The following is an 11098-nucleotide window of genomic DNA, read 5'->3' on the forward strand; positions in this document are numbered from 1 at the left end:
AAGAACATCTTGGTTGTGAGGGGTCTAACATACAAAAACTTGCGTGTTGTTTGCATTAACTTACTTAAGTAAGTAAGCAAGTAAGATAGTCTTCTTTGCTTGCTTACTTTTGCTTACTTGCTTCCTTTGCTCGTTCTCATTCTTAGGAGTCTTGTAAAAGAAGTTCTTGGTAGTGAGGGGTCTGAGATAGAAAACTTGCGTGTTGCGTGGATTAACTTAGGTAAGCAAGCAAGCAAGGAAGACATTCTTGCTTGCTTGCTTACTTGATTGATCTCATTCTTGGGAGTCTTGTAACAGAAGTTTTGGTAGTGAGAGGTCTATGAGATAATTACAAACTGGCGTTCTGCGAGATTATCTTACTTTTTAATTAAGCAAAACAAGGAAGACATTCTTGCTTGCTTGCTCATTTCCATTCTTTATGTCTTTTATTAATGTTCATTACGTATATTTAAACGAAAATAATAACCTCCTTTACTGATAGTTTATTATAACTTCTTTCACTTAGTTCATTGCTTTGGCAAGCAAGCAAAATGAAGCACAAGCAAGCAGTTTGAAGGGTCTAATTATATATATATATATATATATATATATATATATATATATATATATATATATATATATATATATATATATATATATATATATATATATATATATATATATATATATATATATATATTATTATGATTAGCAAGAATTCGCTAGCAAATTACCTCCCCCCCCCTCCTTTGTTGTTGTTGGTTGTTCATTTACTGCCAGCCGGCCGATCGATAGACCATCTGTCTATCGACTTAAAAACAAGGGTTTAAAAGATTAAAGGCGCTCCCATTTTTTGATAAAGATCTTTCCTTCGAGGCAAAAGTAATCTGGTTTTCCTCCTACAGGCCAAAAACCTCCCCTGCGCAGCAGCAGGTGCAATGAGTCAAAGCATCTGTGATGGACGCCCCTGCCCCATAGGAGGGGATAAAGGCAAAAGCCCACGAGGTCTCAGACACACGCTGGCTGGAAGATATGGAGTGAACTTGTGAAGACGTCCTCAACACCTGGCCCCACCGATGCCCTTGCATCCTAACCACGTGGCCCTTTCCAAAGTATACTTCTCCTCGTGCCCTCGACCGTATTCCTCGAGCCCACACGCCATTGCCTGGAGTTTCGAGGAGTCCCCATCGCCTTGCCGCTTTACGGAAGCCCTTGCATCTCACCACGTGGAAGAAACTCGTCCTCGGAAATCGCAAGTCATCCACGGACCGCCTTCTACGCGCCCTCGGAAAATCTGCTAAGGTAAAGTGCCCTGAAGAGCCCCATTTCAGTCACGCTTTGTCTCGTAATATTTTCTTAAAGAGAAAGCCAGAAATCTCCCTTGTCTAATGTCCGTGCGCCTCTTGCATCGGCAGTATTAATTCTTTTATTACTCCTTTGGCACCCTCAGTGCAGCTTCAATTCATTATTCTTTTGTCTATTTTCATTACTGGCGTATAATGTGATATCTCTCATTTCAGAGGGATCCTATTTCGTGGAAGCTTCTCGACTGTGGCTGGAATTCCATTCAATCCGTTTCATTCAAATCTACTTGAGTTCCTTTTTCCCGTACTAATGTCATTTATGTAAATACACTACTTTAAATGTGCCCACGTGTTTTACGTAATATTTCCCTCAGTAACCAGAGCCCTATGCTCATATGAAATTCTCCTTTGTTTTCCTTTTTTTACGTTTTCCCGTACCCACGAAGTCAGAATCACAAGGCTAAATTAACTTAAATTGTTGCTACCTGTCTCACAGAGCATATTTCAAACTAAAACCACGGAAAAACGTAAAAATGGCGACCTGGCCATAGATCTCGTTTTGCAGTTGCAGTTCCCTAGTGTTGCTTTATTGCATTTGCAACTTGCCAGATCAGCTATTAGCAAAGCTAAGCTGGGTACGAGACAATTACGAACCTTTTGTGTAAAACCAGCACACAGATCCAGAAAATTCCACGTAAGTAATGTGTTAATCTTAGCAAAACCTTTTTACAATCGTGACTGTTCCTAGGAATTAGAAATAGGGACGCATGTAATCACTGAGAGAAAAGAACCGCCGTATTAGATTCGTTAATGCATGCCTTTCAGGATAGGTAGTTAGGAAATAACCAGTGCTAACCATCCTTTGCTTCGAGGAATAGTGCGAAATTCCTCTGTGTTAAAATCCTTGCCATATTCTTTGCTTCGAGGAATAGTGCGAAAGAAATTCCTCTGTGATAACTTTTACTTATCCTTGCTAGGAATTTCCGAAAGAAATTCATTTCAATTAGCGAACTGTTATTTAGGCGCGAATAAATTCCCACGTGGGACACGACGAAGTCAGCTTGCATTGCTGAAAATTCTCTCAGTGTAGTTAGAATTCGAGTTAGGTGTTAGGAAAGCGAAATTTAAACTCCGCTTATAGGGAAAATTACTAGGCCGTTGTACTGTTATCCTCTCAGACGACTGGGAAATTCTCCGAATCCCAGACGGTATATAAATATACGGGTTCATTCACCCAGAATCTAAAAATACCTCCGTGTTGGCCAAACGACCTGCACCCCCACCCCGCCCATGCCCGCGTGTGTAGCATTTTTTTTTTTTTCCCCATTCATTTCCCAGCATACATTTTTTTTGGGTTTCCTGTTAGTAATTTCTAAGTCCTAAGGGACGAATCGTAATTCCAAGTCCTAAGTGACTCCTAAAATTCTACGTCGCACGTGGCGAGAATTTCTCCAAATTCCAGTCCTCAGAGACTCCTAAAATTCTACGTCGCACGTGGCGAGAATTTCTCCAAATTCCAGTCCTCAGAGACTCCTAAAATTCTACGTCGCACGTGGCGAGAATTTCTCCAAATTCCAGTCCTCAGAGACTCCTAAAATTCTACGTCGCACGTGGCGAGAATTTCTCCAAATTCCAGTCCTCAGAGACTCCTAAAATTCTACGTCGCACGTGGCGAGAATTTCTCCAAATTCCAGTCCTCAGAGACTCCTAAAATTCTACGTCGCACGTGGCGAGAATTTCCAAATTCCAGTCCTCAGAGACTCATAAAAAATTCTAATTCACGTGGCGAGAATTTCTCATTCCACGTGGAACCCAAAATTAAGTCCTTTTGAGACATTATATAGTGTAGTTCACACACTCTAAGCCCTTACGGGACTGATCATTCTAGTTCGTTAGAACAACTCCTTAACTTCACGCTACAGCCGGCCAAGTCCGAGCGTGACAAAATCCAACTACGCCTCTTCCGAGACGCATATTAAAATTGTCACGCCAAGAACAACCACGTCTTTCCAAGACACATCCAATTTTAACAAAAGTCTTTTCAGACATATCCTATATTCCATTATTCCAAGATGGCTATTACCAGAGCCCAACAAAACGAGGATTTCAAATTCTCCATGTCCGCTGGGAACAACTTCGGGCAAGATCTGAGAGCATGGGTTCAAGAGCTGGAACGATGTCCAAGGCAGAGAGCAAGAGAACGTGAGAGAGAGAGAGAGAACGTGAGGAGAGATGGGCTAATTGCCAAGAGCAGGAGACATAAAGAACGAGGATTTCAGAGGGAACTACATTGCCGAACAACGAGAAGATGAGAGAGGGAACGAATTGCCCAAGAACAACGAGAGGAGAGAGAACGTGAGGAGAGAGAGAGGGCAAGAATTGAAAGACAGGAGAAGGCTAAAGAACGAAGAGAGGAGAGAGAGGGCAAGAATTGCCCAAGAACAACGAGAGAGAGAGAACGAATCGCTCAAGAACAACGGGAGGAAAAAGAACGCAGAGAGGGAAAGAGAACGTGAGGAGAGAGAGAGACAGAATCGCCCAAGAGAAAAGGGAGGAACGAGAATGGGAAGATCGAGAGCGACAGCGCGCCCACGAGCTCCAGATGCTAGAACGACAGCCCGCCACCCCCGCCCCCCTGCCGCGGGGATGAGTGCCCTCAGCCAAGCTCACTGCTCATGCCAAAATGGACCGAGTCCGAACCCGAAGTATGGCTTGAAAGGGCCGAACGAGTCCTGGAGTGCTGCGATCTCTCCCCATGGAACTCTCCTTGTTCTCACTAAATTCCTGGGCGGAAAGGCCCTCGTTGCCTACCACGCCCTTCCCGCAGACGATCGGGAAACTGGGAAGCCGTGACGCCAAGCAGTTACGAAGGCGTATGAGATTACCCCCCGAGCGGTGGAGGAGACGTTGGAGAGAGCAGCCCAGAGAAGCAGGCCAGACTTGGTCCGATTGGGCGTACCATTCGAGCGGGCGTTGACAAATGGCTCGATTCCGAAGGAGCCACTAACACCGCCGAGGTACTCGAGCGGTTTAAATTGAGCATTTCCTGCGCTTGCGCCCCCCTGCCCTCGCCACCCATATAGTGGAAAAAGCCCCAGCAACACTCACCGAGTGTTGCCGAATAGCAGACCTGTGGGAAAACCACCACCCTCAAGAAGGATCCATGGGGCGGAAGATAAATCCCCCGTCCCTCCTCGGAGGTTCAAATTCCCACAAAAATGGGAACTCTGGCAAGCCCCTAACTTGCCATTATTGCAAGAAAACGGGGCATTCCTCCGAACAGTGCCGGAACAAGAAACCGCTCCTCTCTCCCCGGAAAACCGACAAATAACTCGCCTGCGCCTCCACAGGGGCAGCGAAAGACTTTAGCCAGACCTTTGCACGGCGTGCAAGGTCTATGGCCATTCTCCGCATGGGCAAAATGCCCACGCAATAATAAAGTAAATACTCCCACCGTCGCCTTGGCCGTCACAGATCCCATCATTAGGCCCTCCCGCCGAAGGGCCTGTATACGTGGCCCCTCCACGAGGTAGCCAGCCCGCGCGCCGAGTCACTGCTTTTCGAGGACTGGCGCACAAATCTCCCTCATCCGAAGGGACAGAGTTCCCACGGAGCTATCGTCAATAGACGAAAAACTCGTCACGATCGAGGAATAAATCAATTTAAAATGATACTCCCCACGGTCCAATTGAGAGTCACAAGACCTCACCAATCCAAAATTTGCAATCTTGCAGTAGCAAGCCATCTCCCGGAGGCTATGACGTCATCCTGGGACAGGACTTTCAGTCCCCACCGAAATCACGACAATCTAGGGGTCCACATTCCCGAATCATTCTCGCGGGCGCGAGTAATCCTCCCCGCTTCTTCCCCTCAGCCAAGACTGGCGCCCCCTGGGTACCAGAAGGACGTGCAGTCCCCACCAGTGCCACCTGAGTACGATGTACAGTGGCCCCCTCGATCGGTTCCCGATCCAATTCCAGTGCCCGGCCATGCCTCAGTGCCAGTGCCAGGGCCCCAATCAAATCTCCCTTCAGGAGATGCCAAATTCCTGCCGGTGCCACTTGCATGCCCCGAGCAGGGCCAAGCTTCGTCCGTCCTGACCGACGAGCCCAAGAAACCTCTGATAGCGCCTGACTCTGCCCTAGTGCCAGCGCCAGAGCGCTACGCCGATCTCCATTCACGGGATCCAACTCAGGACCCCCTCTCTTCCCCCGGCCTGGCACCGCTACCAGCGTCGGTCAGAGAGACGGTTCCTCCCGACCACCGCGGAAGCTCACCTGCAGGTGCGGCCTCGCAACCCGTGCCTGAGCTGGTCATCGATACCTGCGAGCCGCTCACGCCACCCCCGACCGCCTCCTCTCTGCCTCAGTCCGTCGCCGACGCAATTGCAAGTCAGGATTCTGCCATATCTCACTTGGCCGATGAACTACAAGAGCCGCGACGGATCATGGTAGAACCCGCACGGAACACTCCTGCGTCAGCTGTCGCATCAGCAGGCCCAGGTGGTACTCCGTGCCGCCCTCCGGTCGCGGGCCCTCCGCTTCCCGGCCGAGGACGACTGTCCCATTAAGAAAGACTCGAGGCGAAATTACCACGGGCGTGGGACATTCCAGGTAATTTACAAAGAGCTCTAGAGCTCCCATGGCACCTGTGCCGCCATTTCATTTTTCGAAGGTCTTGGCACCCCTAATCCAGAAGGGGATGTCAGACCCTCCTCTATCTTCTTCCGTTCCTCAGGAACTTCTATCTCTTATCACCTTCTATTAATCTTCCCTTAAATTATCCCCACAAGAGGCAATTAAATACGGGATACCATTCCCCACACAATGTATAAATCATTAAGAATAACAGAGTGAGAAGTGGCACGCCCTTGCGCCCATACCTTGGCACCGGGCGTGCGTGTCAGCCCCTCCTGAAGGAGTCGCGCCCTTCGGGTGCACTTTCTCGCCCTGGGACTGAAGTGATAGTCCGGGCATTAATTTATAGGCGTAGGACGATAAATTCCCGCCTAACACAATAAAACCCTCCTCTTTTTCCCTTAGTTCTTCTGCCAATATCATTTACTTTCTTTTAGTCATTTATTTATCTTTATTTTAATGAATCGCGAGTCATAAACTCTTGCCCTTGTGATTTAAATGCCCCTTTGTAAGCTCTGAGGACGTGTCCCGCCTTTCATATGCGGTCAAGTTTCATTCGTAACGTCTTGGTAATTTTCCTTTTGTTATTATTATCCCTTTTCCCCTTCCATTTCCTTCCAAGATCGCTGTTTGTCCTACCCCACATCTTTTGTCTGCTCGCCCCGTCATAACATTGAGTAGGCAGTGGACGCATAAAATTAGCGTAGTTTAAGGTTAGCGAATTAAAACCTCGCGAATACTCTCCCCGCACACGACTGTCAAATTCCCGGTGTGTGGGTCATCCTCAGCTCGCGTTGAACGATAGCTGAGCCAAGTACGTTAAAACGAAGATAAATTATCAATGCGAATATGTATAGTCATTACAGTATCGTGTAAAGGGGATGTCATTTACAAAAATAAACGCTGTTTTTCATTTACACAGCCTCTTCAAGGCAGATTGTACTAACCGCATGCATTTTATCTAAAATTAAGTAACCGTGTATTTTAATTCTTGAACAATAACCATTTCTTTTCATTTGTTGGCCATAGCCTCATATACGTGGTCCTATAATCTTAATTAATTCACAATTGTTCGAGTCACTTTATAAAGTTACAGTGGGTAACCAAATCTAAAGTAATTATTCTTTTGCAAGTGTTTAAATCACTTTGCGTTCTGTTAACGAAAATTGTCCCAATGTGTTATTAAAAGTAATGTCTCAGCTTCATAAAACCCTTAGGAGTAAAGTTCATTGCAAGGCAGAATGTAGAGTAACGTAAAGCATTTGCGCTCATTCTTGAATATCGATGTACACACCCGAAGGAGGTATGTACATCATCTTGTATGGGGAGGTATTATGATTAGCAAGAATTCGCTAGCAAATTACCTCCCCCCCTCCTTTGTTGTTGTTGGTTGTTCATTTACTGCCAGCCGGCCGATCGATAGACCATCTGTCTATCGACTTAAAAACAAGGGTTTAAAAGATTAAAGGCGCTCCCATTTTTGATAAAGATCTTTCCTTCGAGGCAAAAGTAATCTGGCTTGGGCGTTTCTCCTACAGGCCAAAACCTCCCCTGCGGGCAGCAGGTGCAATGAGTCAAAGCATCTGTGATGGACGCCCCCCTGCCCCATAGGAGGGGATAAAAGGCAAAAGCCCACGAGGTCTCACACACACGCGGGCTGGAAGATATGGAGTGAACTTGTGAAGACGTCCTCAACACCTGGCCCCACCGATGCCCTTGCATCCTAACCACGTGGCCCTTTCCAAAGTATACTTCTCCTCGTGCCCTTCGACCGTATTCCTCGAGCCCACACGCCATTGCTTGGAGTTTCGAGGAGTCCCCATCGCCTGCCGCTTTACGGAAGCCCTTGCATCTCACCACGTGGAAGAAACTCGTCCTCGGAAATCGCAAGTCATCCACGGACCGCCTTCTACGCGCCCCTCGGAAAATCTGCTAAGGTAAAGTGCCCTGAAGAGCCCCATTTCAGTCACGCTTTTGTCTCGTAATATTTTCTTAAAGAGAAAGCCAGAAATCTCCCTTGTCTAATCCCCCCGTGCGCCTCTTGCATCGGCAGTATTAATTCTTTATTACTCCTTTGGCACCCTCAGTGCAGCTTCAATTCATTATTCTTTTGTCTATTTTCATTACTGGCGTATAATGTGCATATCTCTCATTTCAGAGGGATTCTATTTCGTGGAAGCTTCTCGGACTGTGTCTGAATCCCCCAGTTTCATTCAATCCCGTAGGAATCTCCTTCAGGATAGTAATCTACTTGAGTTCCTCTTTCCGTACTGATATCATTTATGTAAATACACTACTTTAAATGTGCCCACGTGTTTTACGTAATATTTCCCTCAGTAACCAGAGCCCTATGCTCATATGAAATTCTCCTTTGTTTTCCTCTTTTTACGTTTTCCCGTACCCACGAAGTCAGAATCACAAGGCTAAAATTAACTTAAATTGTTGCTACCTGTCTCACAGAGCATATTTCAAACTAAAACCACGGAAAAACGTAAAATATATATATAGCATTTTATTTATAAATAAAGAAAATATATCTATAGGTTAGAAATTAAATATATATATGATATTTACAGATATACTATATGTATTATATATATATATATATATATATATAATATTATATATATATATATATATATATATATATATATATATATATATATAATACATATATATATTTTGTTATATCTGTAAATATGGGATTTATATATGCAGTTTATGAAGATTTTGCTAACCTCCAGATGCATTTTTTTTTTTTTTTTAAAATTAAAATAGTTGTCTATGGAAAGTTTAGAGGTGGATAAATAGATAAAAACCTTCAAATCATCATCCATATCCCATGGAAAGAATGATCACCAAGTTCACGTCTCAAGAACCTGTCCATAGTTCGTCTATATTTTGTCGCATGCCGACTGCTGGCTACACCTACTGTACATTAAGAAAATGCCATTTTCATCGGCTTCCTGAAGCTGACACATTTTCACGCCAGGAAGCTATTCTATGTTATATTATGCCACCCACAGGGTACAAAGACACTAGTCCTCTTGGTAAAAAGAATTAAAAAATGGAAATTTATAAAGACTTTGACGAAAAACCTTTGATCTAGACACAAAAGAGTTAAAAAGTAACTTTTTTTTTTTTTTTTTTTTACTTTATATGCGTTTTATAGTCTTGGAAAAACTATTCAGCAGAAATATGTAATTATTTTTTTAACAATCAGTTGAAATACAACTTCATTCATCAATTAAAAAAAAAGACTTTGTAGGATAATGAATTGAGGTATTGGTTTGTGACAAAGACAAAACTAATCAAACATTTGTAATAAAAATCATGAAAAAACAAACTCTTTTTGGGAAAAAGAAATGGAAATTTACACAAGGCTACGACGAAAATCTTATCTCTAATCACAAGACAGTTGCAACAGTAACTTTTATGTTTTTTTTATTACTTATATTTTATGCCTTGTCATGAAAAATAGTTCAGCGGAAATATGTAGTGAGACTTGTGCTAAAATCATTTTGAAATACAATTTTATTCATCCTTCAATAAAAAAAAAAAGACCCATCTGGAATAATGAGTTAAGGTATTGGTTAACAAAAACAATAGTTGATCAATCATTGACGATAAAAAGATATGAAAAAATATAATGAAACAGCAGTCAGTAATGGAACTTTACATCACATATTTCCAGTGATAAATTTCATGTCTATCATTATATTTCAAAACTCGACGCCGAAATTCTCCTATTCAAATAAATATAACCTCCCAAATAGTTAACTATATATTATTTTAGTCTACTACTCTCGTCACAGATCCATTGACATAATCAGCCTATTCATAATATAATTTTTAATATTCGATAAAAGAGAACGATTCGCTTTCCAAGCTACAAATTACTCTAAGATTTTACATCATTTACGACTGAAAATATTTGTTTTGCGTCGGAATGATTCAATGGCGTTTTATTTAACACCGTGATTGAATAATAGTTTTATAAAAACTGCATCGGCAGCTGCAGCCAAAAAGCTTTTTGATGTTATCTGACTGGTCCCGGCTGCCTTATGGGGCTTTCGGTAGGAGGTCAAAGCTATCTTTATTTATTTGCTATTTTAAGGTGCTTATAAAAAATATCCCACTGATTTGCTCTCTCTCTGATGTTTCTCTGTACGTGCAATAACATTAGTTTCCTGTCTAGAGTGCAAAGTATAATGACTGCCCAAACTGAAACTTGCTAAAAATGGATTATTGTTACAAAATCTCTCTCTCTCTCTCTCTCTCTCTCTCTCTCTCTCTCTCTCTCTCTCTCTCTTCTCTCCACACTTTTAAATAATGAACTCCTCCAGACCTGAGAAAGCACGTCTTCCTTAGCATATACTCGACAAAATCCTCGTCGTGATGTTTCAAGAGTAGAGAAAATGACTAATCTCCTTTGTTGTAGTTTTGCCTAAAAGGTAAATATCTTTCAGTTGAGAATCCTCCAGTGGTATCAAGCGGAGATTTCGTATTATTTCCCGATCGTCTTCTCTGGTCGTAGCGTAATCTCTACCCTCAGTGTGGACAGTCGTATGTCCCTCTGAAACCACAAGGAATATTAGGCTTATTAATCTCTTCTTTGCTTCTGTGGACTCAACTTCACGTTCATTGTGAAAATTAGACTTTTAAGCAAAGTAATTGGGCAATATCGGCCATTCCGCTTTTAAGGCAGTGGAAAGAGGGAGTTAGAGTTGTTGGACAGCAAGATAAAGAGATACAAAAAAATTTGCCTAAAGAAGTACAAGGATCTAAAGGTGGAACAGTTGAACTAAGATGTAATAGTGAGAGGTGTTGGACAGCAAAACTGAAGTGTGGAATGGAATTGAGGTAAAGTAAAAGGCTAAAAAGTGCGTGTAGATATAGGGGCTGAAAGGACGCTGCAGACTCCCATTAGTAATGCAAAGTACAGTGCACACGTGAGGTACACCAACGGCTTCACCCTGAACTGGGAGGCAATGCTGATGTTGCTTAACGAAAGAAGGGAAAGAGAGAGAGGAGTGAGGTACCCTTTAAATCACCTCTGAAGGTGGTATATTAATGCTGATGTTGCTTAACGAGAGAGAGAGAGAGAGAGAGAGAGAGAGAGAGAGAGAGAGAGAGAGAGATTTTGAAGAATGACTTGTCTGCAGAGGAGAGCAGCCT

This window comes from Macrobrachium rosenbergii, chromosome 9 (genome assembly GCF_040412425.1).
Source record: "Macrobrachium rosenbergii isolate ZJJX-2024 chromosome 9, ASM4041242v1, whole genome shotgun sequence".
NCBI lineage: Eukaryota > Metazoa > Arthropoda > Malacostraca > Decapoda > Palaemonidae > Macrobrachium > Macrobrachium rosenbergii.